The following is a 6,000-nucleotide window of genomic DNA, read 5'->3' as shown; positions in this document are numbered from 1 at the left end:
GCTGTAGCTCACGAAACCTTATGCTCAAATAAATTTGTTAGTCTCTAAGGTGCCACAAGTACTCCTTTTCTTTTTGCGAATACAGACTAACACGGCTGCTACTCTGAAAGAAGGGCACCAATGAGCGTTAAACCACTTCAAACAAACCCCAAACCCACCCCGCAGCCTCATCCAGTTCAATATGGGCTGCTGAGCTCCCCAGGGTCTGAGCTGCTGCCTCATGGGGAACAAGGAAGATTCAAGTCCATGCTAGAAAAAGCAGGATGTGTCTTCCCCTCTCCTCACTCCACCCTACTGGGATCCGGAAGCTCTTTATCCAACAGTTACGTCCCAGGCAGACTGCGAAGAGCTACAAAAGGATCTCACAAAACTGCGTGACTGGGCAACAAAATGGCAGGTAAAATTCAGTGTGAATAAATGCAAAGTGATGCACACTGGAAAACATAATCCTAACTATTCATATATAATGATGTGGTCTAAATTAGCTGTTAGCAACCACTCAAGAAAGAGATCTTGGAGTCATTGTGGATAGTTCTCTGAAAACATCCTGGGTTCTATCTCTTGCTCTGGGAGAGAAGTGGGGTCTCAAGGCCTTTATGCATTGAATAGTTTCCCCTTCCAGAGTCTGATTAATTAAAGGAAAGTTCAACAGACCCAAGGCAGCCCTTCACCCGGCCCCTTGGCAGTGGGGCAGACGGCATGTGAGTGTGTCAGCCGCACAGCCAGGCCCAATCACCCTCCCTTTCTTCCCTGGAACCAGGCCCTTAGCACCCACTGCGGAGCCTCTCCCAGTAACACACAGCTCCTGCAGCTGGCTGGGAGATCCCCCCTCAGCTCTTTCCCCTGGAACTCTGCTGCTCTGCCCCCTGGGCCTGTTTGCTCCTACCCGAGCACTGGGAGCCTTTTCTCTGGGCCAGGGGCTCATTAGCCAATTAGCAGCCACCCAGGCAGTCAGGCCAGCTCCATAAAGGGATTTATTCTCCTAACTTCCATTGAAACCCTTGGTGGAGCCGAGCTTTAAGCACTGACAGCTGGCTGAGCTGGGCTGGTTCTCCCTAAAGAATCCTGGCATAAATAGACAGGGTCCCGACTCCCCTCAGTGGCCCAGCCAGCCAGGGCAGGGGCCTTCCAGGATCTGGGAATGTCTTGGAGCTGGCCGTGCTCTAGAGCTAAAATACCCTCAGGAGTTGTCCTTGTCCCTCTAGTGCACCAATACAGATGGAAAATCCACTCAGATTTGGGGCCTTCCACAGGTTTTAAACCCTAGACCCTTTTCCTGGGTTTGGAAGGAAAACTGTTGCCCTGAGTCTTTTCCTGAGATGGGAGGATCTCTGGGTGGTTCATACCCCACAATCATCAATCATCCCCTCAGATATTAGCGTCAGATCCTTTCCCTTTCTCCATCAGTAACACTCAGCCCATCTGCAATTAACAGAGTTTTCCCCTTTACGGCGATAACAACTGGCGGGTTGGCGACTGACGTGACTTGTTCCATATTTGAGTCATCTGGCTCCTGACAGGATAGGCCTTTATTCCCATGAGCCCCTGCGTCCTGGTCTATTCACTTCCTTCCTTACATCAAGGTATCCGTGCACCACGGACAGTGCTCAACTGTTCCCGCTTCTGTGTGAAAAACATCCAACCTGGAGACTGCCACCCACTGGCCGCCTGCCCAGGCACTAGCAGCTCCAGCCACACTGACAGGCTGCAGGCTGGGAGTGCCTGAGCCCAGCCAACAGGAGATCCGAGTAGAGCCGGTAATGGGGTACCCGTAGGGAGGGGAGCACTGGGATATTGTCTCAAACCCAGAGCTTCACACGGCTCCCAGGTGCCTTTTAAATCTCCACAGAGCTGCCCACTGCCCGTGGCGTTATTATTTGTATTAGAAGTTTCAGAGTAGCGGCCGTGTTAGTCTGTATTCGCAAAAAGAAAAGGAGTCATTGTGGCACCTTAGAGATTAACAAATTTATTTGAGCATGTACATTGGTCAAACTGGACAGTCTCTACGTAAAAGAATAAATGGACACAAATCAGATGTCAAGAATTATAACATTCAAAAACCAGTCAGAGAACACTTCAATCACTCCAGTCACTCAATTACAGACCTAAGAGTAGCTATTCTTCAATAAAAAAACTTCAAATACAGACTCCAATGAGCGACTGCTGAATTGGAATTAATTTGCAAACTGGATACAATTAACTTAGGCTTGAATAGAGACTGGGAGTGGATGGGTCATTACACAAAGTAAAACTATTTCCCCATGTTATCCCCCCCCCACCACTTGTCAGCTGTTGGAAATGGCCCACCTTGATTATCACTACAAAAGGTTTTCTTCCCCCCACCCCGCGCTGGTAATAGGTCATCTTAAGTGATCACTCTCCTTACAGTGTGTATGATAAACCCATTGTTTCTCTGTGTATATAAATCTCCCCACTGTATTTTCCACCGAATGCATCTGATGAAGTGAGCTGTAGCTCACGAAAGCTTATGCTCAAATAAATTTGTTAGTCTCTAAGATGCCACAAGTACTCCCTTTCTATTTGTATTACAATAGCACATGGAGCTCCTGACTGGGGCTGGGTGCTGCACGGACCCCGACCGAGATCAAGGCCCATTTGTGCCAGGCGCTGCACAGACACCCACTGAGCTCAGTGCCCCCATTGTGCCAGGTGCTGCATGGACCCAGAGCAAGATCAAAGCCGCATTGTGCCGGCTGCAGCACAGCCTCCCCTTGAAATCAGGGCCCCGTGAGCCATGAGCTGTGTGCACATAGAGACAATTTCTTTCCCAAAGAGTTTACATTCTAAAGAGACAGAGGAAGGATTCTTATCCCCATTGTATAAATGGGAAAACTGAGGCATAAAGTGGCTCAGTGACATGTCTAAAGTTGCACACAGAGTCTGCAACAGAGCCAGGAACTGAACCAAGGTATCCTGAGCCCCAGGCCAGTAGCTTCATCACAGACCCTCCTGTTACTGCCCCTGCCTTACATTTCCAGAAAGATGGCAGCTCCATCAGACTTGGGGGGGAGGGCTGTAGAGAGGGGGAGGCATTATTAAGGGACAGCAATACTCAAGGATCTGGGGAAACCTATAATTGAAAGGGCGTCATGCATGGTTGGACAAGGCTGGGCTGAGGGGATCCTGGCGTCTGAGCCCAGACATGAGTTCCCATTTGGCTGAGTCTAGCAATCCAATGGAGAATGTTCCTGCTTAGCACTGACAAGCCGCTGAGGCAGCCCCCTCCATGTTTCCCCACCCTGGGGCAGGACCTGCAAGTAAGGGATACAAGGGGCAGCCAAGCCAATGGCTCTCTATCCCCGTAGGCCTGGATTTCCCCTGCCAGGCACCTTGTACTGCCAGTGGTACCTCTGCAGACCGGGCATCAATACACCCCAGTCAGCCCCCCCTGGTGCCAGCATTTCCTACCATTGTATGCTGGCCAGCAGCAGGGTGACGGTGGGTGAACCAGGCTGCGTGCGATAGCTAGGCAGGGATCAGAGACACAAGGCTCCCTACCCCTCTTGCCTGGGAGTCTGGCCAGAGACATCAGCCCCTGGGTAAGGCAGGCAGGCCAGAGACAGTCCAAGAGAATGCAAGGCAGGCTGTAGCACGGCCTGAAAGCCGCTACTGAGATGGGAACAGCCCCATGGGAGGGCGGGGGGAGATTTGTGACCCTGAATTGTGTCAGGAGCTACAGAGTGGGGTTTGTGGATTAGAGCAGGTGGGGCTGGGAGCCAGGACTCCTGGGTTCTGTCCCAGTTCTGGGAGGGGAGTGAGGGGCTAGAACAGAGTGGGTGGGAGCCAGGACTCCTGGGTTTGATAGCTAGGTTTGCTGCTGAGTCACTGTGTGACCATACAGCCAGGTCCTCTCCCCTGCTATGCAATGGGGATAATACACTTTCCCCCTCCCCAGTTGGGCTGGGACCCCCCCAGTACAGACTGTACCCAGCATCTCTGGATGGAAGCAGTGCTAGACATGCAGAAGCTGTGACCCAGGCTGTGGCCTTCTCCCGCTGCAGGCTTTTCACTGGAGATCCCCACCCTGAGTTGTGAATCATTTGGTTGTCAGTATCACAACTCTGGGGGAGAGGGATGGGAGTGCCAAGGAAACAGCCTCCCCCTCCCCCCCCCCGCCCCAGGTCCATAGCATCCCAACAGGCCCGTCAGCACTTCCACCCTGCCCATCAAGTGCTCTGCAATAACCCTGTTTTTATCCAGGACCTGGCACCTGGAGTCATGTTATTTCATCAGACACTGAGCTGGCATTTAGCAAAGATGTCAGTGTCTAGCCCTGCTGGTTGCACAGACAACTGAGAACATGAGCCAAGTGTAACTGACCTCAGGCCCACGGGCTGGGATTTTCAAAGGAGCCCAAGGGATTTAGACACACTCATCCCATTGGATTTAACACAGCCAGATAGATTCAATGACTGGCCCAAGGTCCCATATGCCTCACAGATAGGGGTGGGATCCCACAATATCCCACTGCCCCGGTCTTTGCCTGCTAATCTGATTCTGTGCCAACTCCTGTGACTGGAAAAAAGGAACTTCCCGGTCTCTGACACCGGCAGAGACAGTTGTGATGGGATCCCCAGGGTGCAGCCTGGGATGGTGGGACCACTGTGCCCCCCAAACTCTCTCCACCCTGGGCTGTCTCTCACAATGCCTTGCTAGTGACCAGTAGCAACCCCTCCAGGTGCTGTTATCGCTCAGCACAACTGCATGTGGAGCCCCCACGCCCAGCTAGATTGTGTGAATGCTCCCAGAGCCACTCATGAATCACACAGGGAGGCACCAGCCAAATCCCCCCAGCTCCCAGCACTGTACCCCAGGAATAAACCATCTGATTTATTAATTGGTTCACCACTTCATCAATGGAAAGTGGATATACACCCGCCTTTGATACCTGAGCAATTTACCATTCACTTCAGGCAAACCCACTGGTACAGTTAAACAGGGTTATTGACTACAAAAGATAGGTTTAAAGTGGTATTAAGTGATAGGCAAAAAGTCAGAGATAGTTACCAGGCTCCTGCCAGGCAGTGCAGCTGCAAGAGCCGCTAGTATAGTGTATTAAATTGCTCCCCATAGGAATGTGCTACTTATGGTATACTACTTACGGCTGCCAGTCCTGGTGCTCTGAGTGGCATGGTAAGTGAGGGGGTTGGATAAGGGGCAGAGGGTTCTGGGGGGCAGACAGGGGACAGGAAGCAGAGGGGGTTGGATGGGGCAGAGGTTGGGAGGAGCCGTCAGGGGATGGGGAATAGGAGGGTTGGATAGGCATGGGAGTCCCGGGGAGGCCTGTCAGGGGGCGGGGGTGTGGATAGGGGTCGGGGCAGTCAGAGGACAGGGAGAAGGGGGGGTTAGATAGGGATTGGGGTCCCGGGGGGGATGGTTAGGGATGGGGGGGTCCCGGGAGGGGGAGGTCAGGGGACAAGGAGCAGGGGGGGTTGGATGAGTCAGGGGTGCTGAGGGGGGCAGTCAGGGGGCAGGGGCCAGGCTGTTTGGGGAGGCACAGCTTTCCCTACCCAGCCCTCTATACAATTTCAGAACCCCAATGTGGCCCTCAGACGAAAAAGTTTGCCCACCACTGGTCTAAACTCTCAACCCTATTAGACTGGGCACCATCTAGATTAAGCAGTTTTTCTTACCCCAGTGGATATTGCAGTCCATAGTACACAGATTTCACCTTTGAAATCTGGGCCAGTTCCCTCAGTTGGAGTCTCAAGTCTTCAATGTCCTTGTTGCCTGCAGTGTAGAGGGGTTAAGGAGAAAGGCTCAGCATGTGGTCACTGTGTCTGTTTTAACACCCTCAGTCCCATGTGCTTGGGGAGCACAAGTCCAGGCATGTCTGGGGCATTGCTGAGTCTCTAGGCCAGGCTGAGCAATTCCCCTGGTGTGGCCTCATGCAGGTGAGTCATTGAATTGTAACTCCCTTGGTGGACAATGGCTGGTGATTTCTGTTCAACAGCACCCACCTGGGTGTTGGTTACCTCC

Source organism: Dermochelys coriacea, chromosome 4 (assembly GCF_009764565.3).
Source record: "Dermochelys coriacea isolate rDerCor1 chromosome 4, rDerCor1.pri.v4, whole genome shotgun sequence".
Classification (NCBI taxonomy): Eukaryota; Metazoa; Chordata; order Testudines; family Dermochelyidae; genus Dermochelys; species Dermochelys coriacea.
Note: the sequence above shows the minus strand (reverse complement) of the source record.